At 34.3% G+C, this 26,115-nt stretch overlaps 3 pseudogenes across 1 annotated transcript; all 3 read left to right on the top strand.

Annotated features, from left to right (window-relative positions):
* The first annotated feature begins 4,377 nt into the window (after positions 1 to 4,377).
* Positions 4,378 to 5,470, top strand: LOC146956355 (ethylene-response factor C3 pseudogene; annotated as a pseudogene).
* A 1,571-nt stretch (positions 5,471 to 7,041) lies between these two features.
* Positions 7,042 to 21,937, top strand: LOC146956354 (inorganic phosphate transporter 1-4 pseudogene; annotated as a pseudogene).
* A 595-nt stretch (positions 21,938 to 22,532) lies between these two features.
* LOC146956353 (inorganic phosphate transporter 1-4 pseudogene) lies at positions 22,533 to 25,386 on the top strand (annotated as a pseudogene). Its single transcript, XR_015020122.1, has 2 exons — positions 22,533 to 22,648; positions 23,399 to 25,386. The product of XR_015020122.1 is annotated as an inorganic phosphate transporter 1-4 pseudogene (transcript).
* Positions 25,387 to 26,115: the final 729 nt, after the last annotated feature.

The following is a 26,115-nucleotide window of genomic DNA, read 5'->3' as shown; positions in this document are numbered from 1 at the left end:
TGTGTTAAAATCCCAAAAACTGATTGATTCATTTGTTGAATGAAATTTTAATATAGTATTTTTTTGTCAAATAGTTTGGTGACTAGAAATTCAGCTTTTTAAAGTGCATAAATGTGGGTTCGAATCCCGACTCTTGAATATATTATGCAATGTTCGTATCAATTGAACTAAGCTTACAAGAACTATGATTATTTTATATTGTAGGATTTTATGTGTTGTATAATTATATAAATATTGCTCCCCTAAAATAAATTATGTAAATATTTCTCTTGTTCTCCCTGCACATCTTTTTTATTTGTATTGTCGAACTTAATTTTTTTTCTTCACAAAACTGTTGAACTTCACGTAAAAAATTGATTGTTTGAGAAAGTTTTAAGAGAATGAGAAATGTTAACTTGTGCTTTTAGGGTACTCCCTCCGTCTCTAAATTATTGTCGTTTAAGGTTTGTGCACGGTTATTAAGGAAATGATTGATTGTGTTGATTTCAATGGTAAAATTAATATCATTTACTAAAATACCCTTATTAATTGTAGTTAGTGGAGTAGTTAAGTTTGATGAAATTCAATAAATAAGGGTATAATAATGGAAAATAATAATAAATGCTGCATTGGTATTCTAAAGTGACAATTATTTTGAGAAAAAGAAAAAATGCTAAAGAGACTATTATTGTGAGACGGTGGGAGTATATGTTTAAGAACCTAAAGTGAAAATTTTGTCTAGGAAATTGTGCCAATTTATTATTTTAGAAATTGAAAATTAATGTTTTGTAATAAATATTTACTATTTATTGAATCCTTAACATATGCCCTAAAGACACAACATAAGTTAGCATAACCTTAAGAGAAATGCTTATATAATCACAAACATAAATAAAAAGGCTAAAATGCACTTTTCCCCCCTTAACTTTCAAAAACTTGCAATTTTGGCCCCCTAAGTACAAAAACTACAATTTTGACCCCCTATGTTTTAGCCCCTTTGCAATGTTAGTCCTTTTGCCCAATTTTGACTCAGTCAAAGCCTGTGTGGCATGCCATGTGTGTAATAGCTAATTAAAAAAATAAGAAAAAAGCCACATCTCTATTGATTAATTAAAAAAATAAAAAAGAAAAGAAAAAGGGAAGGGGCACGTGACTAAACCCTTCGTCCTCTCTACCAACACCAACCACCACACACCAACCTTCATCAAACTCAGCAACAACTTGAACAAAACAAAAACAAAACATTCACTTCACTTTCAAGCCACAAAATATCAACACTGCTATGATATTGTATTAGCCTATTACCAATCAAAATAAACTAGTTAGTTTTTTCTTAAACAAACAAAAGATTAGTTCTTGAGAAGCATATCCAATTTTGCTTTTTCCTTTTCCAACGTTCTTAAGAAGCTGGTGAATATTAGGCAAAACACCACCATTGTTCAGTTCCTATTTCCTATTGTTCCTCACTAGCAGCGTTCCCAGCCAATTCCAAAACCCAAACCACAAAAAAATGGGTTTGTACGGTTCCGATTTTAAACAAACCCTAAATATCAATAACAAGCGGGTCAAATTTATTTGGATATGGACTTAAGTTTCCACGGTTCCGGAGCACCAATACCAACACATTCTATGAAGATCTGGAAACTAATTTGGTGGCCTTTGGTTTACCTCTTCTGCCCTTGGTTTAACGATTCTGGATTGAAGAGTTTGGATCTGGATTGCAGAAGAAAAGAAAAGAAAAGAGTGATTTAGTTATGGATTGAAGTTTTTGTTTGAATGAAATTTACCCATACTCTTAAAATTGATGAAGGAGTTTGGTAGGGTTTGAATGAAAACTCAGAAATTGTTTTAGGATTTGATTTGGTTTTTAATTTGATTTTAAGTTTTTGGTTTGATTTTGGGAAGAAAAAAATCTTCTGGAATTGTTGAAGTTGATAGCTTAAGAAGATGAAGGAGAGGGATTGTTTGATGAAGTTGCTGGAAAAAAGTCTTCACACGTGCTCCTTCCCTTTTTCTTTTATTTTTTATTTTTTTAATTAATCATATCAGATGTGGCTTTTTTCTTATTTTTTTAATTAGCTATTACACACATGGCATGCCACACAGGCTTTGACTGAGTCAAAATTGGGCAAAAGGACTAACATTGCAAAGGGGCTAAAACATAGGGGGCTAAAATTGTAGTTTTTGTACTTAAGGGGCTAAAATTGCAAGTTTTTGAAAGTTAAAGGGGGAAAAGTGCACTTTAGCCAAATAAAAAATAGTTAGACATACACACATAAATCACAGATTAAAAAAATTAAATAATTTAACTAAATTTTTGTTGTGTCTAAACATATTTAATTTCTATTTATGTTTAAGCAAGACTATCTAATAATATGGGTGGCACTTTGGTGACATAATGTCACCGTGACATTAAATCTGAGCCACACAACACACACCTTTGTGTGGCCCAGATTTAATGTCACCCATACAACACATCTGGGCCACACAATACAACCCTTTGTGTGGCCCAGATTTAATATCACGGTGACATTATGTCACCAAAGTATTATCCCTAATAATCTAGAGGCGGTACCTGTTACATCAGCCGCCAGTGTGCCCCACGTCACGTGTGATCCCACCAACATAAAGCTAGGTACGTATGTTCGCAGATTTTAGTTTACGAAAGTAGCAAAAATCACATAACATAAAATTTTAGTTATGTTTTTATAGAGGCAAAATTTTTAGTATCTTACTGTGATATTAGTCTTTGGTTAAATTTTTAACTAAAAATATTTAATTTGGTTATTTAACTGGAATCATAGAATAATATTTTTTTTCTTTTATATTTATACTGTCTGTTGGTTATTGTTGAGTTTAATTTTTATTTTATCTTCAAGAAAAATTAATTGTCAATATATATGGACGGATCCGTGGTTGGGAGATTCTCCCTTATATATGCGGTATAGCCGCTTTTCGACTTAACTGTAGATAAATTGATTTTGGTGGCGACAATGTGCGATTTAGGTTAGAAGGAAGGCGGATGTTTGGCAGTGGCGTTATCGGTTATAGGTATGATAGGAGGGTTTGTTAGGGGAGTGTATGGTTTTACTTCACGATATTTCTTTGCAGTATAATTCTACAGATCAGTGGTAGTGGCGGCTTGATCCTATTGGCGGTTACTTGGTCAGGGGTGTGTACAGGATGCTCACTAGCCAGGAGGCCCTAAACTCTGATGTTATTACAGATTTAATTTGACATAAACAAGTTCCTTTGAAGGTTTCGATTTTGGTCTGGAGACTCCTTCGAAACAGGTTACCGACAAAGGATAATCTGGTGGCGCACGATATTATTTCTCACGATAATCAGTTATGTGTGACTGGGTGTGGTGGGTTAGAGAATCTGTTTTTGTCTTTTCCTTGCTTTGCTTCTCTATGGGGTGTTGCATGATCTTGACTTGACATTTCTACGACCGATCTATCTCATCTTCAGGAACATGCTATTTAGTTTACTTATTCTTCAGGGGTTTGAGAGCTCGTTGTTCCTTTTTGCATCTTGTTTGGCTTTGTTGCGTTTGTGTTTTTTGGAATGAAAAGAACAACATATATTTAAGAACATCAAAAGTCTTATCCATCAGTTGCTAGATAAAGTGAAGCTACATTCCTTTTGATGGATGAAGACTACTAATATTGATATTCATCTAAATTTTCATATTTGGTGGTCGAGCCCGTTTATTTGTCTGAGCATCAACTAATTTGTTGTATTTTCGCTTTCTTTGTGATTTGATCGTTTGTATACTTTTGATGTTCTTATTGGCACCACTTGTGCTATTAAAAATACACCGTTGTTTGTAATATACCTCATTTTGTCTTTTTAAAAAATAGTAACAATTTAGTGAGTGGTAAAATAACTATTTAAAGTACTGGATTATATAACCGCTTTCACACCTGAGTGAAATGAGTTAATATTTTTTTTTTTGGCTACAAGTGAAATGATTTAATATATATCATCATTATCGATCTAGCCGTCAACTTTTGATTAAAAAAAGTCCAACCATCAAATTTGCTTATATTTTCTTTTACAAACAAACTTACTTTCAAATTGATATTTTGTTGAGAAAATTGACATATCAACCATGTTATATTCAAAGAAATAGAAATTATATTCAAAGACCGATGAGTATGTAACTTATGATTCATGAATGAACCATAAAAAAAATAAAAAATATTCATGAATGACTCCTGCATTTTGGTTATGTTCAATTCAACCTTCAAAAGTGTAATTCAACACTAATAAAAAATACATATCCAAAGACACCCCGTTTGACCAAAATCGTTCAACATCACTTTGTTATTTTTTTTTCTAAATCGTTTGATTTATATGTTAATGTTTGGTCGTTATGTTTCACTTTTTTCACAATCGGTATATAAAGGAGCCAAACACACAGAAAGAAAGTAGTTAAGAAAATAAACAATACAAAACACTTTAATTTGGTGTCTAATTTTTTAGATTCAAACAAGACATGGATTTTGATTCTTCATTCTTCCAATACCAAAACCTTAACACTTCATTTGAAAATTCCTCTTCTTTTTTAGAATCCTTTTCATGGGAAGATTTTTTTAGCTTCAATGAAGACAACAACAAAACTCTTCCCTTGAGCCAAAATGCACAAATATTCAAAGAATCATCAACCTCTAATTCCAATTCCAGCACTTCAAATTCTCAAATCAGCAATGAATCACAAGAAGTTTCATCCAATTCAACACAATTAGTGCAATCATCATCACCTAAGAAGTCATACAAAGGAGTTAGGAGAAGACCATGGGGAAAATTCGCGGCGGAAATAAGAGACTCAACAAGAAACGGTGTTAGAGTTTGGATTGGTACATTTGATACAGCTGAAGCAGCAGCTTTAGCTTATGATCAAGCAGCTTTATCAACAAGAGGATCAATGGCAGTGCTGAATTTTCCTGAAGATGTTGTGAGGGAATCATTGAAAGATATGGTGATTAACAAGTCTTGGGAAAAAGATGGTTCTTCTCCTATTTTGGCACTCAAGAGGAAACACACTTTGAAAAGAAAGTCTAAAGCAAGTAATTGCAAAAAGACCAAAAGGGTAGAAATGGAAATGAAGAATAATAATAATAATAATATTGTTTCACAAAATGTGTTGGTGTTGGAAGATTTAGGTTCTGAATATTTGGACCAACTTCTTAGTTTGAGTACTTATCAAGTCATTTGTTAGTTTCCTTGTTTGTTGAGGTTTTTTTTTGTTCCTTACCTTTTTATTCATGTTAATTAATTCTTTCATTACTTCCAAAATTGTTACCATTGATCATGATTCTTTCCTTTTCACTCCATTTGTTGGTTTCCTTCCATTGTATTGCAATCAATGTAGAAAAGATTTGAAAGTATCCGGTTGTATAAATTTTGCTTCTAAGAAACAATTTGGATCCTCTCATGTTCATTCTCTTATGGTGTTCATCTTGCCTTAATCTCAGACATTCATTAACTTTTTTCTCTCCCTTCTTTATTATTATCATCCTTACTTTCATGTATCAATCAACCATTGAATTAGAAAAGGAGAGATAGCTGAACCAAAAAGGTTGGAGAACCCTATGCGTAGGGTAATACAGTGCCTTCCACATACCCGCGTTTGTAAAAAATACCCGTACCCATACCCTATGGGTAAAAACTTTAGTTCCTTTCCCCATACCCTATGGGTACCTAAGTGCTCATACCGGTACCCATTACCCGCACTTTAACTATGAAAAACAATAAAAATATCACAATTGAAATAAATCTATAGTCCAAAAATTTTCAAATCAACTCATAAAATAGTACGAAGTTCCATGTTTATGTTGTTCTAATTCAAGACATAAAGGAGTTAAAAAAATCAAAGAAATATTAAGTTTTCTACACACTGCGCAAAGGGAATTAATGTGCTGACTTCATAGCTAAGCTTGAGGCGTTGTCGGATATTGTGCTTTTGCACCATTTATCTCCTCTGAAAGAGCTCTTGAAACTCCTTCGGAATGATGTTGTTGGAATTTATTTTTTTTACATGAATAACATAAATTAAAATACTGATTAAAAAAATCATAGACAATGAAGGTTGGCGGACTCATGTCATTGTTTGAGCCTTGATGTCTGACATGATGAGTCATAAAACCTAGCTCACCTAAATTTTCTTATAAAAATAAGAATTTTTATGTATATAATACAATTGATCTAAAAAAATATAATTATTCAATTGATATTAATTACGTATGAATAAAAAATTGATCTAAATATACAATTAGTAAATGAATCTGAAAAATTGAATCCTAAAAACAGAAATATGTGTTGGAAATGTGGATCTAAAATAATAGATCTACCAAAATGTATATCAAGAAAATACATTACAAGATTTTAACTTTGGCTAAAAGCACAAAGACTACAATGTTTTAAGTCTCTCTTAACAACAACAAATGCACTCAATTCTTCAAAATACTGATTTAACAATGTAACTTTGAATTTGAATCAGCAGAAGAAAAAAAATTGAAACTGATATTGTTAATAAATTCGAGTTAATAATAAAAATGATAATGACATAACTCCGATTGGTATGACTAACCCATCACCATCCTGCTTGTTTGTGATCCTTGCAAGAATAGTGTTCCTGTTATAACGACATGAATAAAGAAATGCTTTAGTGAAGAAAAGCTTAAAACCATATTAGTATATATAGAAAAATACCACATCGAGTCATGAATAGTGTTCATTAGTTAAAATATTGCATACACCGTTTGATTTTCATAAGAGGGAAAAAAATTGGATGACTCGGCTTGAGAATTTCTGAATTGATATGCACATTGCACATGTTAGCATGGATTCAACCGATGTCTGCTCATCGAGTCTTAGGGACTAAGTTGTCCCGGATCTTTTGTCACAGACTAAAAAAGTACCCTTTGCATATTTGTGTTTTTGTTATTGATTCAAGACAAGTTAGCATAAGATAACAGTTTCATTTTGCATTTCCGAATTTTGCAGAGAATTATAAACCATTTCAATAGCGAGAAAGGGAAGCAAAAACATTGAGGCATGGCTAAGGAGAATCTCCAGGTGTTAAATGCACTAGATGTAGCAAAAACACAATGGTACCATTTCACAGCAATTGTCATAGCTGGAATGGGCTTCTTCACCGATGCATACGATCTATTCTGCATATCCCTTGTCACAAAGTTACTCGGTCGCATTTACTACCATGTCGATGGAGCTGAAAAGCCACCAACATTGCCACCAAACGTTGCAGGAGCAGTTAATGGCGTCGCTTTTGTTGGGACACTTTCTGGACAACTCTTCTTCGGCTGGCTCGGTGACAAACTAGGCCGTAAAAAAGTCTATGGCATGACTCTAGCTCTTATGGTTGTTTGTTCCATAGCTTCTGGTCTTTCATTTGGACATGAACCAAAAACAGTGTTGGGAACTCTTTGCTTCTTCAGATTCTGGCTTGGTTTTGGTATTGGTGGAGATTATCCACTTTCTGCAACAATTATGTCTGAATACTCGAACAAAAAGACACGTGGTGCGTTTATAGCTGCAGTTTTTGCTATGCAGGGTTTTGGAATTTTAGCAGGTGGTGTATTTGCTATCATGGTTTCAATTGCATTTAAATCGAAATTTGATGCACCGACTTACATGGTTGATCCTTTGGTTTCAACTGTTCCGCAAGCCGATTATGTTTGGAGGATAATCTTAATTGTTGCGGATTCGTTGTGAAAACCACAACAATAAAACTTGATGTGTGAAGCAAATTAATACCAAGCAATCAATCAAGCGGGTGACAAAATAATTCAAACAAAAATAAACAGCAAGAGAAGAGAGAAAGAGAACACAAGAATCTGTTTACCCAGTTCGGTCTAATGATGACCTACTCTGGGGGAGAGAGCAGCTCTCCGTTCCACTATAATGATATGAGTTTCTTTACAAAGAGGTATTGAGTTACAAGAATCAGTCTTCAAACCTAATTCTACCCAAGTCCCAGCCTCTTCCCGTGACCAAGAGACTCAATCCTAATAGTGCTTTGTTCAAGGTGAATCAAAACAATCCCAACCCTAGTGTTGTTGCCAAGAGAAATTCTCTATAAACCCTAGTTTGTATGTTGGCTTCTAAACCCTGTTTTCTACACACAAAATCATCTGATACAAGGTTTATATTTATAGTGGAAAGTATCCCCAAATAAAGTGGAACAAAATCTACGCTGAAATACGTTTCTGTTTTTCTGCATCAGCGTACCATCGTAGTACGATATAACTCCATCGCACTACGATTTTTCCAGTGACGAACCAAAGAACTGAACATCCAACATCGTACTATGATGCTTGCCATCGTACTACGATTTCCCAGAACTCCAGCTTCTAAATTTTGAGTCACTTTCAACATTTCTCCACCTTGACTCCAAATTAGTGATGATGCCAATTTAACCATCAACCACTTTGCTGCTCTCTCCAACCTTCATCTATTTTCAATGAAGTTAATCAAGTCCAAGCAATGCTTGAACCTTGATCTCGGTAATGATTTGGTGAACATGTTTCCTGGATTTTCTTCTGATGCCACTTTCTCAACCATGATCTCCTTTATCTCAATCATGTCTCTAACAAAGTGCAAACGAATGTCAATGTGCTTTGTTCTTTCATGATAGACTTGATGATTTGCCAAATGAATGGCACTTTGGCTATCACAATATATCTTCACACACCCTTGACTAATCCCCATTTCTCCAATCATACCTTTCAACCATATGGCTTCCTTGACCCCTTCAACAAGGGCTATGTACTCTGCTTGAGTTGTTGAAAGAGCTACAACTGATTGTTGATTTGCCTTCCAAGTTACTGCTGTATCGAACAAAGTAAACACAAATCCTGATAGAGATTTTCTAGTGTCTACATTACCTGCATAGTCCGCATCCACATATCCCTCCAAAGCATCCCTTCCTGGTTGTGACCTTGTATACTTCAGACCACCTTTCAAAGTCCCATTCAAATATCTCAGAACCCACTTCAAAGCTTGCCAGTGCACTTGACCCGGATTTGCCATAAACCGACTTATCACACTTATTGCATAGGATAAGTCCGGTCTACTACAAACCATACCATACATGATGCTTCCAACCCCACTTGCATAGGGAATACCCTCCATCTTGCTTTTCTCTTCATCGGATTGAGGACAGTGCTTTATTGACAACTTTGTGTGATGACCAAGAGGAGTGCCAACGACTTTAGAATCTTTCATTCTGAACCGCTCCACCACTTTCCTCAAGTAACCTTGCTGAGATAAGAACAGCTCACCTTTGTTTCGGTCCCTTATGATATCCATACCAAGTATCCTCTTTGCATTACCAAGATCCTTCATCTCAAATTCATCATTCAATCTTTTATTGAGCTTCTGAATCTCTTGCATGTCAGAACTTGCCATAAGAATATCATCTACATAAAGGAGAAGGTAGAGGATGACTTTCTCATTCCTTCTCATCATGTAAACACAACTATCATAGTTGCTTCTCACAAAACCAGCCTTTACTAGGAACTCATCAAACCGACGATACCACTGCCTTGGACTTTGCTTCAACCCATACAAAGATTTCTTTAACAAGCACACTTTTGTATTATCTTCCGCGAAACCTTCTGGTTGTTGCATATATATAGTTTCTTCCAACTCTCCATGTAGAAATGCGGTCTTCACATCCATTTGTTCTAACTCAAGATCATACATGTTAACAATCGCCATAAGTATCCTTATAGAACATTGTTTTACCACCGGTGAAAAGATTTCATTGTAATCAATCCCTTCCACTTGAGTAAAACCCTTTGCTACAAGTCTTGCCTTATACCTTGGTGCTTCGACCCCTGGTATACCTTCTTTCTTCTTAAACACCCACTTGCTTCCCACTACCCTTTGATTCTTAGGTAATGAAACAAGTTTCCAAGTCTGGTTCTTTTCCAATGAAAGAATTTCCTCATTCATTGCCTTCAGCCAGTCCTTGCTCTCATTGCTTTCTAATGCTTCCTTGAAGTTCTTTGGTTCCGAGTCTTGCAATTCTTCAGCTGCATTCAAAGCATAAGATATGAGGTCAGCATAACCGTATCTAACAGGTGGATTAATTTGTTTCCTTTGCCTATCTCTTGCTAGCTGATAGTTAGGATCAATTGTTTCTTGGCCTTCACTCTCATCAGGTACTGGAGTCTCATCCTCCTCTTCCCTTTCATCAGTGGTAGGCTCCACCTCAAACTGAATTTTCTCTACCCCCGTTTCTGAGCTTGTATCCAGGTCTTTGCACTTCATCCCCATGCGGGTCTCATCAAAAGTAACATCCCTGCTTATAATAAATTTTGATCCTCCAGGTTCCATCTTCCACAGTTTGTAACCTTTCACACCTTCAGGATAACCCATGAAAATACACTTCACAGCTCTAGCATCAAGTTTGTCCTATCTCACATGATCAAATGCTAAAGCTCCGAAAACTTTCAAATTAGAGTAGTCTGCCGGTCTCCCACTCCAAACCTCCATAGGTGTCTTGAGATCTATCCCTGTTGATGGACATCTGTTAATCAAATATGCTGCAGTACTAACAGCTTCTCCCCAGAAACTTTTGGACAATCCAGCTCCCAACAGCATACACCTCACACGCTCCAACAAGGTCCTGTTCATTCTTTCAGCAAGACCATTCTGTTGAGGTGTGTATGCCACGGTTCTATGCCTCTTTATACCTCGTTTCCTGCAAAACTCATTAAACTGCTCTGAAACAAACTACACGCCATTGTCAGTTCTCAACACTTTCAGTTTAGTTCCAATCTGATTTTCTATAAGTGTATGCCATTCTTTAAATTTTTCAAAAGCGTCACTTTTATTCTTCAGAATATAAACCCATACCCTTCTAGAAAAATCATCAATAATAGACATGAAATATGAACCTCCCCCATGAGTTTTAACTGATGCTGGACCCTACAGGTCCGAATGAACATACTCAAAAGGCCTACTAGATTTATGCACACCCACCCCAAACTTCACCTTGTGTTGTTTGCCTAATGTGCAATCATCACAGAAATCTAGTTTGTTCAATTTTTCATTCCCTAGCAAACCTTGTTTAGCTAGCTCAACTAAACCCCTCTCACTGACATGACCTAACCTCAAATGCCACAATTTAGTTATGTCCAGAGTGTCTACACTAGCAACCGATGCATGACCTATAACAGTGGAACCATCTAAAATATATAAACCATGTATTTTAGACCCTTTAGCTATAACTAATGCACCATGAGAAATTCTCATCATACCACGTTCAATTCTAGTACAATATCCTAGACCATCAAACATGCTTATAGATATTAAATTTCTCTTAAGTTCAGGAATATACCTCACATCCTTCAAAAGGAAATCACGGTCATCAAACATTTTGAGACGGATAGTACCCATACCTTGAATTTTGCAAGCCTTATTATTACCAAGGCGAACAACTCCACCTTCTTTCAGCTCCAATGTTTCAAAGTACTCCTTTCTCGGACAGATGTGATAAGAGCACCCAGAGTCCAAGACCCAGCCCTTTTCAGGTTCCCAACTTGTCACAGTTAGTGCTCCAGCACTCTCATAACCTTCCTCTTCACTTGCAATCTGAACGGATGGATTACCACTTCCATTGCCCTTTCTCTCCGGACAATCCTTCTTGAAGTGACCATAGTTGTGACAAATAAAACATTTGTACTTTGTTTTATTATCACCACCCTTTGACCTAGACTTTGATCTGGAATTCTTGCCTTTCCCCTTTCCTCTGTTTTCACTTCTCCCCCTTGAGACATTCAAGTCTTCTCCACTATCATCAACCTTCAACTCTTTGAACTTGGTTAACTCTTTGGTTCTCAAAGCTGCTTGAACTTCCTCCAAAGTGATAGTGCCTTCCTTGCCATAAAGCGTTGTATCCTTGAAATTCTCAAAGGACTTAGGTAAAGCACACAGTAGGTGTAAGGCTTTATCCTCGTCATCCAGATTTACATCTATGTTCGCCAAATCATCAATAATCTTATTGAATTCCGTCAGTTGCTCCATTATAGGTTTTGACTCCACCATTCGGTAAAAGTAGAGTTGTTGTTTCAGACATTGTCTATGTGCCAAGGACTTGGTCATGTACAATGAATCAAGTTTATTCCACATAGACACAACAGTAGTCTCCCTTGCTACCTCTCTCAACACCTTATCCCCAAGACACAGAATGATAGCACTGACCGCTTTATCATTCATCTCTGCCTTCTCAACAGGTGTCAGATGCGCAGGCATCTGTGCTTCTCCCTTCAATGCTTCAACACACTTTTGTTGAATTAGAATTGTCCTCATCTTTACCTTGTTGGAGTAAGCCCTAATAGCCAATCTATATTGATTGGGTTTGGCTTTGTATCATGATATTGATATAAATATATATATTGTTAAAATATAAATTAAAAGGCATTTCTTTATTGATTTTGTTTTGTTTCAAAATAATGAAGTCCCTAGAATAGTTAGTCCGTTTAATGGAACATTAAGTATAACTTAATTGTGAGACCCTGTTAAACATAAGGAAACTATTCTAAAAGTATCCGTAGTCAAGCTTTATTGAGAAGTGGGATATCATTAAAGCATAGAGACTATTATGTGGGTAGACTGATGATCACATCTCACAGATCATGGATAAAGAGTTATCAAGTCTTCACATAGATATAAATATTAGGAGTAATATTTATATTGGATTGACCCGCCGTGAGAATACTACATAGTAAGTTATGCAATTGTCATAAGATATTCTCACAATGATAATAGTGTATATCGCTCTTGGACCTGAAACCACTATGATCCCTAGATGTGGACTCAAGTGCTTTGTTGCCATTCTAACGTTGTCTGTAAAAGGATAACCATAACGTTGGTTGATGGGTACTTGATGAAGCATGCTGAGGGACATGAGTGTCCTAGATGGGATTTGTCCCTCCTCATAAACGGGAGATATATCTTTAGGCCTCTTGATGAAATACGACTGTAAAACTGCATGGCCATGCCGAACTAAGTCAATATAAGATATTGGACTTATTCGTTATTCAGTATATTTCGGAATCAGGAAATATAAATATTGATCTATACAAGGGTGACAATATCTATGCCTTGGGATCAATAAAGATGTCGAGACAAAGGAGTAATTGTACACATGAGTATTATCATGGAAAGGTTTCGTCAGATCACTTGACATTCTTGTCACTTGGGTAGCAATGATGTGTTGCTAGATACCGCTCATTGTTTATAATATTAAATGTTAGATTTAATATTATTGCCAACATGACTAGAACCTAAAGGGTCACACACAAAGAACAGTCAAAAGAGAAATATATAAGTATGACTTATATAAGGGGTGCGTTTAGTAAATAACGCTAATTAGTTAGCAAAATTACTAAACTCGTTGTTGGGCTTACGGAAGCCCAATAGTGACTTCTGACTTGCAGAGCACACTAGAAGTTCTATAAATAGAACTCTAGTGCTGAAGTTTTTGGTTACACGTTTTGGAGCAACCCTTCTTCTCTGCACTTCCCATTCATTGGCTAGCACCGAGTTTTGGAGGAGCACTGTTCGTGTGGACTTGCTAGAGGCTTTGCTGCTTGCAGCTTGCTTGGCTGTGATCGAGATTCCAGTTTCCAGTTTCCAACGTTCAGATTCCAAACTTCGAGGTAACAATCGAATCACTGATTCATGTTTGAATTTCGTAATGATCCAAGGAAAGAAAATCGAAATTCTTCTTCTTCTTCTTCTTCTTCTTCTTCCGCTGTGTATGATATCTTTCGATTTTCCTTCAGTGGTATCAGAGCCAATTACGAAACCATGAATCGGATTGCTTTGTTACTGCTTTATGTTTTAATATGATTAAACATTTTGAATCGGAATTAAATAATAAAGAGAATTAAAATTGGCATCGTATCATGTTTTCTGTGCATGGCTTTTCGATTTGTTTGATGTTTCAGAAACCGTTTCTGGTGAAGTATCGACATATCGATTATACATATCGACGGGAACATGATTGGAAACAAATCAAATTAGATTATCTTTTAAAATTGTTTTAAGAGATAATAATATTTTCGCAAATATTTGATTTGCTAATATTTTGATATTCTATAAGGAATTAATTTGGAATGCAAATCCGTTAATAAAATAGAATATTAAGTGTTAATATTTTATTATTTAAATTTAAATATTAATCAAAATTGATTGATCAATATCATATATGTGATATATGATTTTAATACAACATCATTATATGTGATATATTGATGATATCATTCGTTCAATAGGTTTTATAAAATTGATTGTGAATTTGTAGTCAACTCGTGAGATTGAGCTTCGAATACCGATTCTGGTGAAGCATCAAAGATCCGGTTGTCCATACTGAACAAACAATTGTTAAAACTATTGATGTTTGATTGTTGTATTAGGATACCTAACTATACAAGCGTTGTATTATTATGGTTGTATCATTCGATCAATTGTTTTCAAAGAGATTGTTGTGAATTTGAACAATTCGTGAGAGTAAGCTTCAATATCCGAATCTGGTGAAGCATCATAGATCCGGTTGTTCATGCTGAACAAACAATCCTTGAAAATATTTATGTTTAATTAATTTATTTAATTGAAGAAAGGTAGTAAATTTAAAAGATCATGATTTTGAAAGAGTTTCAATATCAGATATGATTTTTGAATTTGGTAATAAAATATTTGCTTAATTTTAGCCCTGTAATTTGTTTTGGAAACAAATTGATTGCCTAAATAAAGCAGATTTAATTATAATAATTATTGAGTGTCAATATTACTATAATTAAGTAAATAAAAATTCTACCTTTTGGATTGTTTTTCAAAAGTTGTTTGAAAGGTAATAAACGATCCTAAATTGATAGTTAATTTAAAAGATCGTGATTTGAAATAGTTTCAATGTCATATATGATCTTTTGAAATTATTTAATCGATTTGCATGACTTTAACTTGATTTGTTTATAATTTTAAAGAATCATGATTTGAAAGAGTTTCAATATCATATATGATCTTTTGGATTTGATCATAATATTTGCCGAAACGATTTGGGTGTTCATAAACGTGTCAAGTGTTGATGCGAAATACGCAATCTAGAATATTTTGGAACACAATCTGAGATATTTTGGTATGCAATCTAATATATTTTAGTACTTGATCTGAAATATATTTTGGTACATAATATAATATATTTTGGTACTCAATAAAATATATTTTGGTACATAATATGAGATATTTTTGTACTTAATATAATATATTTTTGTACTCAATATAATATATTTTGGTACTCAATTAAACCCCCAGCTAATCTGCGTAGTGTGATCAAATGTCAAATTTTAATTTAATTTATTTTAATTATAAGACCTTAATAATAATAAAAGTGTGTTTGTTATTATTATGTGTGTGTGAATGATTATGGCCTTAGTCCTTTTTATTTTATTTTGTTTGGATTTTGAAATACGGCCTGCGTGTCGTGCCTCTCTCTCATATTCTATTTGTACATTCTCTTCTCATCCACTCCCTCGTATGTAAAACGAGTTTCTTATTATGTAATGTAAATAGAATACAAGTAGGTAATAGGGCTGAAGGCGTTAGGATAGTCCTGGAGGTCCAGCTTGGAGAAGCAAGGTCGTTTCTAGGATTAGTTTAGATTCTCTCATTGGCTTGAGAGAGTCATAACGTTAGGAGGCCATAATCATGTCACTTTTATTTTGTATAATTGTTATGCATGCTTTAATGATTGGAGTGCGAATATATATGATATATAAGCCGTGGTGAGGTGAGATCAAACTTAATAAAAATCCTTCAATTTAAAATATTAAGTTTAATGCTTTCCAAAAGTTTAACACCCTTCAAGACTAATATCGAAATGTGTAGGTTTCGCCTCCGCGAGGTGCACTTTCTATACTAGTAAGTTGCGGTGCGGTAATCCAATTTACCCAAGTGTTATTCTTTTGGGTTTAACTTAACTAAATTAATTTTAATAAGATTAAAATAAATTTAGAAGCAATGTTTGGGAACATCTATATGATAGATTAGAGTAAGGAGTTATTCACTCAAATGATTTGAAAGTTGTATGAGATACAATTGGAAGGAGTTCCTACCTAAATAACTGAGTTTTGAGTACAGCCTCCGTTGACTTAAAGCAAGGTGAAATATGGATTTCAACCCACTAGAAAATCTTCCAATGAGATTTTCCGATTCAAATGTTGAAGGTCATTTGTTTTGAGTAAAATAGTGGGAGCATATTTAATTAAAAACCTAATTAATTATGTTTTTATATCATGATACAATTTTATTTTATTTTCTGTATTTAGAATTTCTTCGGCATATATAATTTTATTATACTGTTAAATGTTCTTATGAAGAACAAAATCTTCAGAAAAGAGTTTCTGAATTGGTACAAAATTTAAGAATTGTTCTTAAGAATGAGAAAAACTGTATATTCTCGAGCAGTTATTTCCTAGCAACTTTCTATGTCTATATTTGAAAAACAACGCTTATCAGAAGCATTAGGTCAAATGAGTAGATATAGGATATCTCATAGTGGTAACGACGATGGAGAATGATATGATCGTTCAACCTCAATGTTATAAGATGAATAGTTTAAGCCTATCAAGTAGATGTACATGGATAAGAATAAAATTCAAATTCTGTTTTTTCTACCTTTGAAAGGTTAAACACGGTTGCAAAAGGGGGAAGCAATTATTTCAAAAGTTGAAAAACAAAAATTGCTCGTAGTTTTGAAAGGGTCAAAATATAAGAAAGAAGTAAGACTTCTTATTTACCCATATAGTTATAGAAAGTTAAATTTCTACTTCTTCATCATAAGTATATGATACTTGATGATTAATCTCATATTTGTTGAAATATAGAGAGTTTTAAAGAAGCAGAACATTAACTATAAGTGAAGTTCACCTACGTCTGGAATGGAACAAATTGTTTCATTGACTATAAGAGCTTATGCTTGGACTTAAACTTAACTTGATATGAAACCAAATAATTGTTATTAAATTCCATATAAAATAGAAGCATTAAATCATAAATCTTGTATTGACAAGAGAATGATTGTGTAGTTGAATAATAGACAAACGTTGTCCTATTATGCAAATTATGTTTTCTATAGAAGTATGCTAATCAAGTAATGGATTTGAGTTCCATGATCTTGATAAGCTGGTCTATAACTTATGTGAAAAGAGGATCAAATGAGATTTGAACCTTTTGTAGATTATTGGCATCAACGTTTAGTACAAACAATTGTGATTCACATTTCCAAAAATCCATGGATATGGACTATTGGACTCATTTGATTTTATATCATTTGAAGGATGTGAGCCCCACTTTTCAAAATAGATTAGTTCACCGGTCACCAACAAAGGTGAAAGGACACATAATTTATTTGAATTGATATACATATGAGATGTTGAGAACTAAACATATTTGCTAGATATTGTTTCTATTACTTCATCTAACATTACTAAATCATTTAGTAGATAAGCAAAGTGTATTTGACACGATTCAAGAAAACTTTGAAATTGTTCAAAGATTTTAACAATGAAGTAAAAGGAATAAGTTTGAAAAGTATAAAGACAATACGAGTAAGTCGTGATGGTAAATGCTTGATTAATGAGTATAATGATTATTTATATCGCTTCATGTTTGACATGACTCGATCTAAAATAGTTTGATTATAACTCAATGACTCTTGAAATTAATTAAATTACAGTTATTCTTCACCCACAACAAAGTTCCAATTAAGTAATTATAAAGACACCATATTAGATATGGAGGTAAGAGTACCTAGTTTTGACTTTATGATAATTTCAGGTTATATGGTTTATTAGATAAACTAAACTTCGAATTTAATGAATGTATAATTGTGTAACTATCCTTAGGAAACTAAAGGATATTATTTTTACATCTTCTTCTTTGACAAAATTTGTTTGTCGCTAGAACTGGAGTATTCCTTTTCAAGGAGTATGTCTCTACAGGAGCCAGTGGGAGTGATGTAGAACTTGAATTAAGTCAAGTAACACAAAATACACATCTCTCTAAAAATGGAACACGAGTTGATTCAACAAAGGGTTGTTGTTAAATCATCAGTTTGAGTAGCATAAGATCTAAATGGCTTGAACTTTGAGAAGTGGCTATATGCCATGGGATCTTATAAAGAATCTATGTACACAAACCATATATGGATATTGGAATGTGATTTTTCTTTTAGAAAACTGACATGGATGGTATTATGAATTCCTTTAAGATGTGATTGATTGTAGAAGGTTTCATGCAACTCGTGATGCAAATCATGACGAAACTATTACATCATCATAATGCTTAAATCTAACGATCCCACTTGTCATTATTGTATAATGCAAATTCTAGGAGATGGAAAACGATGTTGCATTCTTTAATTAGAATGACCTTGTATATGTATTTGACATATATGTAGGGTTTCGTTAATCCAAAGGATGCTAGAAAGGTATATATATATTACAAAATTCATGTATGAATTGGAGCAAGCTTCTTGAAGTTGAATTATTTGTTTTATTAGTGAAGTTTTATGAAAAACTTTGATTAATAAAAATCTTGTGCACACAAGGAGAATAGTGGGAGCATTGATATTAGTTTGGTGGAGTATGTGGATGACATACTAGTCACCAAAATAATTTATCTACACATGTGAGACATGGTTAGAAAATTATTTCCAATATGTACCAAAATTGATTGTAGTGTTCGACACTAGAATACTTTCAAGAATATCCATGGATGTCTTAAAGGACTAAGGATTGTTTCTTGAACACATATGAAAGAAACATTGTAAATGAGTTACAATGGTGTTGACTTTCATATCGGTGTACAGTATATCCAGATCGTAATTTGAAATAAATGTTATGCTAGGATATCAACTATGAAATTTGTAAAAGTACAAGCTTCAGATAGTAGTTGTTTCTATTACAGATGTTAAATATATATGATTTGGATTGTTTAGCTCATAAATGAGTGAAAACACGCGTTTCTTGCGTTGCGGATTCCATTGATCTCTTCTGAGGTAAAATTGGTTTAAATCTTGCAAGCAATGAAAACTTGATCTCACCAATGATCCAAATGTATGCTTTGACACTTCAATTTCTTTTCGATAGAAAATCGAAAGTGTAAATTGAAAGAAGAATGACCTACCAACATAGGAAAGAGTTCCTTATCTGCTAGTAGAGTATCTTGCCAATAGTGTGCTTGATGCTAACACTTGACCAATAGATATTGAGTTAATATTTGATTGGCTTTTAGTGTTAGTGGGAGATTGTTGGAGTAAGCCCTAATAGCCAATCTATATTGATTGGGTTTGGCTTTGTATCATGATATTGATATAAATATATATATTGTTAAAATATAAATTAAAAGGCATTTCTTTATTGATTTTGTTTTGTTTCAAAATAATGAAGTCCCTAGAATAGTTAGTCCGTTTAATGGAACATTAAGTATAACTTAATTGTGAGACCCTGTTAAACATAAGGAAACTATTCTAAAAGTATCCGTAGTCAAGCTTTATTGAGAAGTGGGATATCATTAAAGCATAGAGACTATTATGTGGGTAGACTGATGATCACATCTCACAGATCATGGATAAAGAGTTATCAAGTCTTCACATAGATATAAATATTAGGAGTAATATTTATATTGGATTGACCCGCCGTGAGAATACTACATAGTAAGTTATGCAATTGTCATAAGATATTCTCACAATGATAATAGTGTATATCGCTCTTGGACCTGAAACCACTATGATCCCTAGATGTGGACTCAAGTGCTTTGTTGCCATTCTAACGTTGTCTGTAAAAGGATAACCATAACGTTGGTTGATGGGTACTTGATGAAGCATGCTGAGGGACATGAGTGTCCTAGATGGGATTTGTCCCTCCTCATAAACGGGAGATATATCTTTAGGCCTCTTGATGAAATACGACTGTAAAACTGCATGGCCATGCCGAACTAAGTCAATATAAGATATTGGACTTATTCGTTATTCAGTATATTTCGGAATCAGGAAATATAAATATTGATCTATACAAGGGTGACAATATCTATGCCTTGGGATCAATAAAGATGTCGAGACAAAGGAGTAATTGTACACATGAGTATTATCATGGAAAGGTTTCGTCAGATCACTTGACATTCTTGTCACTTGGGTAGCAATGATGTGTTGCTAGATACCGCTCATTGTTTATAATATTAAATGTTAGATTTAATATTATTGCCAACATGACTAGAACCTAAAGGGTCACACACAAAGAACAGTCAAAAGAGAAATATATAAGTATGACTTATATAAGGGGTGCGTTTAGTAAATAACGCTAATTAGTTAGCAAAATTACTAAACTCGTTGTTGGGCTTACGGAAGCCCAATAGTGACTTCTGACTTGCAGAGCACACTAGAAGTTCTATAAATAGAACTCTAGTGCTGAAGTTTTTGGTTACACGTTTTGGAGCAACCCTTCTTCTCTGCACTTCCCATTCATTGGCTAGCACCGAGTTTTGGAGGAGCACTGTTCGTGTGGACTTGCTAGAGGCTTTGCTGCTTGCAGCTTGCTTGGCTGTGATCGAGATTCCAGTTTCCAGTTTCCAACGTTCAGATTCCAAACTTCGAGGTAACAATCGAATCACTGATTCATGTTTGAATTTCGTAATGATCCAAGGAAAGAAAATCGAAATTCTTCTTCTTCTTCTTCTTCTTCTTCCGCTGTGTATGATATCTTTCGATTTTCCTTCATACCTTCCACAACCCGAAGTCGTTACTACCGGTAAACTTTTCAATATCCCACTTCGAACCCATGATACCTGGTTATTGATTTGACCTTTGCCCCACGGTGGGCGCCAATTGTTGCGGATTCGTTGTGAAAACCACACCAATAAAACTTGATGTGTGGAGCAAATTAATACCAAGCAATCAATCAAGCGGGTGACAAAATTATTCAAACAAAAATAAACAGCAAGAGAAGAGAGAAAGAGAACACAAGAATCTGTTTACTCAGTTCGGTCTAATGATGACCTACTCTGGGGGAGAGAGCAGCTCTCCGTTCCACTATAATGATATGAGTTTCTTTACAAAGAGGTATTGAGTTACAAGAATCAGTCTTCAAACCTAATTCTACCCAAGTCCCAGCCTCTTCCCGTGACCAAGAGACTCAATCCTAATAGTGCTTTGTTCAAGGTGAATCAAAACAATCCCAACCCTAGTGTTGTTGCCAAGAGAAATTCTCTATAAACCCTTGTTTGTATGTTGGCTTCAAAACCCTGTTTTCTACACACAAAATCATCTGATACAAGGTTTCTATTTATAGTGGAAAGTATCCCCAAATAAAGTGGAACAAAATCTACGCTGAAATACGTTTCTGTTTTTTTGCATCAGCGTACCATCGTAGTACGATATAACTCCATCGCACTACGATTTTTCCAGTGACGAACCAAAGAACTGAACATCCAACATCGTACTACGATGCTTGCCATCGTACTACGATTTCCCAGAACTCCAGCTTCTAAATTTTGAGTCACTTTCAACATTAATGTTTGGAGCAATTCCAGCTGCAATGACTTATTAATTATTCGAGATCTAAGATGCCTGAAACTGTGCATTACACCGCACTTGTTGCAAATAATTTGGAACAAGCTGCAGCAGATATGTCAAAGGTTATGAACATGGATATTCAAGCTGAACCTAAAAAAGTTGAGGCTGTTGAAGAGAAGAAACAATTTCGACTTTTTTCGAAAGAATTTATGTCGCGTCACGGTTTGCATTTGAAAGTCCACATGGTTTTTGCTTGATATTGCATTTTACAGCCAGAATCTTTTCCAAAAGGATATCTTCAGTGCAATTGTTTCCTTAAATTTAAGACAATTGTTCACTTCAAGACATTAATTTTCAAATGTTGTATATTTTTTGGATACACAAATGTTAGTAATTTCTTATTATATTAGTATTTTCTTTGCAACAAATTTAAATCCCGAGTTTAAATCCTGACACAAGAACAATTTTTTATAAGACTTTCACTTACACTTTCTGATCAAATTTCGAATTACTAGAATCCCTCCTTCTAGATACATCAATACACAAGGGACAATTTAGTACCACCTCCTTCCATATTTATACTTCTTTCCGTCACTTTTCAAATATATTAATAAAAATTGATAATGAAGAAATGAATTGCTTGATAAAGATTTAAATAAATTTGTTAATGTGACATAATTTTTAAAACTTTAACAGTATTATTTTCGGAAAATAACTTTAGTAAATTAAATGCCATAATTTATTTTAATTAGTTTTTTAATTCAACAAAGTCTCAATGAAATATATGATATATGTCCAATTAATGAATTAGGATAAAAAAAATTTAAGAAAAATTCGAGATAACAGCACATACAATTAGGAGATTAACTGGAGCACAGAATGTGCGAAAAAGCAGGAACACATGCTAGTTGTTTTTCTCTGCAATATGTTCTGTTCTATTGCCTATAAATCATTGTCCACTCTGTTCATTTTTTTGGAGGGGACAGACACATCCTTTTATTCATCATTCATTGTCTTTTCCTTTCCTCTCGCAATTCTTTATTACTTCTCTGTTACATGCAGGTAATTAACAATCTTGCATTGTCACTTTCTTCATGTTTCATCCATGCATGGCATGCATAATGTGACTATTACTTAAATGATCATCCATCATTAACATTTTTTATAAATTTACATGTCCTTTGTGTTTATTGTTAGTTTTATCTTAATTTAGATTTGTCTATGTCATTCATTACTTACAATATTGCATATACCATTTGTTTTACATGAAAATTTCTGAATTGATATGCACATTGCACATATTAGCATGCATTCAATGATCTTCTATTTATGAAAATGACATTATTAGCTTTTTAAGAGGGGAATGTCATTATTTAGAGGCACACCTAGGAATCAAAATTCAGACAAAATTTTGTGGATTTGATTTTGAAACTAAACGAATGTCTTCCAATTTTCCAATTGACCAATATTTAGTAACCTTGAAAAAGTTGCGAGGATACACAAATTTGGTTAATTAAAAGTAAATTAAAAGCAACTTAGTATCTGAGACTTGGTACATGAGAAAATAATTTAGTCACCGGGAAAATAATCGGGACAACTTAGTACTTGAAAACTCGTTTTTCGATGTATCCTCGTTAAGTCTCACGGACTAAGTTGTCCTGGTTCTTTTGTCCCGGGACTAAAAGTTGCATTAGAATTTTCCAGAGACTCAGATTGAGTTTCGCAGTTTAAATGGTTAGGATCACTCTTAAAAAAGTATGGACAAGTTAGCATAACATAACAACAACATTTTGCATTTCCCAATTTTTGCAGAGAAGTAGAAACATTTAATATAGTGAGAGAGGGAAGGAAAAACATTGAGGCATGGCAAGGGAGAATCTCAGGGTGCTAAGTGCACTAGATGTAGCAAGAACACAACGTTACCATTTTACAGCAATTGCCATTACTGGAATGGGCTTCTTCACCAATGCCTATGATCTATTTTGCATATCGCTTGTTACAAAGCTACTTGGTCGTATATATTACTATGTCGAAGGATCTGAAAAGCCAGGAACATTGCCACCAAACGTTGCAGCAACAGTTAACAGCCTCGCTTTAGTTGGAACATTAACCGGACAACTCTTCTTCGGCTGGCTCGGTGACAAACTAGGCCGTAAAAAAGTCTATGGAATGACTCTAGCCATTATGATTGTTTGTTCCATAGGTTCTGGTCTTTCATTTGGACATGAACCAAAAACAGTTTTGGGGACTCTTTGCTTCTTCAGATTCTGGCTTGGTGTTGGTATTGGTGGTGATTATCCACTTTCTGCTACAATTATGTCTGAGTACTCAAACAAAAAGACACGTGGCGCGTTTGTAGCTGCAGTTTTTGCTATGCAGGGTTTTGGAATTGTAGCAGGTGGTGTATTTGCTATCATAGTATCACTTGCATTTAAATCGAAATTCGATGCACCGCCTTACATGGTTGATCCTTTGGGTTCAACCGTTCCACAAGCTGATTATGTCTGGAGGATAATCTTAATGTTTGGAGCAATTCCAGCTGCATTGACTTATTATTCAAGATTTAAAATGCCTGAAACCGCGCGTTACACCGCACTTGTTGCGAAGGATACGGATAAAGCTGTGGCAGACATGTCTAAGGTTTTGAAGATGGATATTAAAGCTGAACCTCTGAAAGATGATGATGATGAAGAAAATAAACAATTTGGATTTTTTTCAAAGGAATTTATGTCGCGTCACGGTGCACATTTGCTTGGAACAATGTCCACATGGTTTTTGCTTGATGTTGCATTTCATAGTATGAATCTTTTCCAAAAAGATGTCTTTTGTGCAGTTGGTTGGATTCGGTATCCGAAGACAATGAATGCACTTGAAGAGGTTTATATAATTGCGAGGGCGCAAACACTTATTGCATTGTGCAGTACAGTTCCTGGTTACTGGTTCACAGTGGCACTCATTGATAGAATGGGAAGGTTCACTATTCAGTTAATGGGATTCTTCTTTATGACAGTTTTCACGTTTGCAATTGCTATTCCTTTTGAACACTGGACAATAACAAAGAACAAAATTTGGTTTGTTGTGCTTTATGCCTTAAACTTCTTCTTCGCAAATTTTGGGCCTAATACTACCACATTTGTTGTGCCTGCCGAGATTTTCCCGGCTAGGTTTAGATCAACTTGTCACGGAATATCGTCTGCAGCAGGGAAACTTGGAGCGATGGTTGGCGCGTTCGGGTTTTTATTTTTGTCACAGAATCAAGATCCCAAGAAAACTGATGCAGGGTACCCTGCTGGTATTGGTGTGAAAAACTCGTTGTTTTGTTTAGGTGCTGTTAGCATTTTGGGATTCTGTTTTACTTTCTTGGTGCCTGAGGCAAAGGGAAGATCTCTTGAGGAAATGTCTGGTGAGGACATTGATGATATTGTTGATGATACTATTAGTCATAGTAACAGTAGTAACAGAATGATGTCATATCCTTAGGTTTGATCATTACCATTGTCATCCTCATTTTACTAGAATAAAAGGGGAGTGCTTTCAACGAAGATTTCTAGTCCCGTTTGATGTTTTTTTTAAGGGTCTTGCTAACTAGTGTCTCTGGGACACTAGTTAAGGAAACAAAACAAAAAAGAAATGTTTGCATTGAAAGCATTATCTTTTACACTTTTAAAACGTTAACTATATTTTGTTTCCTTAACTAGTGCCCCAGTGGCACTAGTTAGTAGTTTCCTTTTTTTTTAATACGTCAATTTGTAATATGGACATATGAGATATTCTCTTTCTATTCTAAGAATATTTGGAAATATTGCTGTTTGAATGCGTATATTGTAGGTTTTCTTTTCTTTTTCGGATTAGCAATGTGTATTTCTTCCTTGTCTCTTTAATTAGATCACTAGTTTTATGAAAGTAAGGAAGATTTGAATAGAGTGATACATGATCCTTATTACACTTACCAAATTAAATACTGGCTTTGACACTAAAAATATAACGGTTATTAGTGGAAGATCAATGAATTTCACTTTAGTTTTCACCTTTATTGGGCTAATAATGTTACTTGAATCAATAGACACATCAAAATATTCAAAGGCAATGGGAGAAAGATTAAGTATCAGATATAAATTATCATGGAGATCCATCCACTAGCAATGTTACCATCTTCACTTAAGACACAACTATACTCTAATCATAACGAAACATATTTGTAATACATTCTTCTATTGAGGCTGTTGTCTTCTTTGTTGTCTTCTTTGCATACCCATGAAAGAATATAGAGACAGCATGCACGAGCACAAAATTTTCGAAGAATCAAATAGATAGACTGGACTAGAATGTCATTTGCAAAGTTATGTAAAGGACTAAAGTGTCTCTTTAAAGTTTAAACTATTGCTAGGGACTAAAATGTTCCTTAATTTTGCTACATGGCATATGTGGTAACCGTATGACATGCCAGATTGGACGGGAAAAAAATTCCAAATAAGGCAAAAAAAAAAACAACTTTTAGAAAGTTCTCCTCTTGGAAATGGTTCTATAGG

Source organism: Medicago sativa, chromosome 1 (genome assembly GCF_051527215.1).
Source record: "Medicago sativa cultivar Bolivia chromosome 1, Bolivia_mono, whole genome shotgun sequence".
Taxonomy (NCBI): Eukaryota; Viridiplantae; Streptophyta; class Magnoliopsida; order Fabales; family Fabaceae; genus Medicago; species Medicago sativa.
The sequence above is the reverse complement of the archived record's forward strand: the minus strand, read 5'-3'. Positions and strand labels throughout refer to the sequence as shown.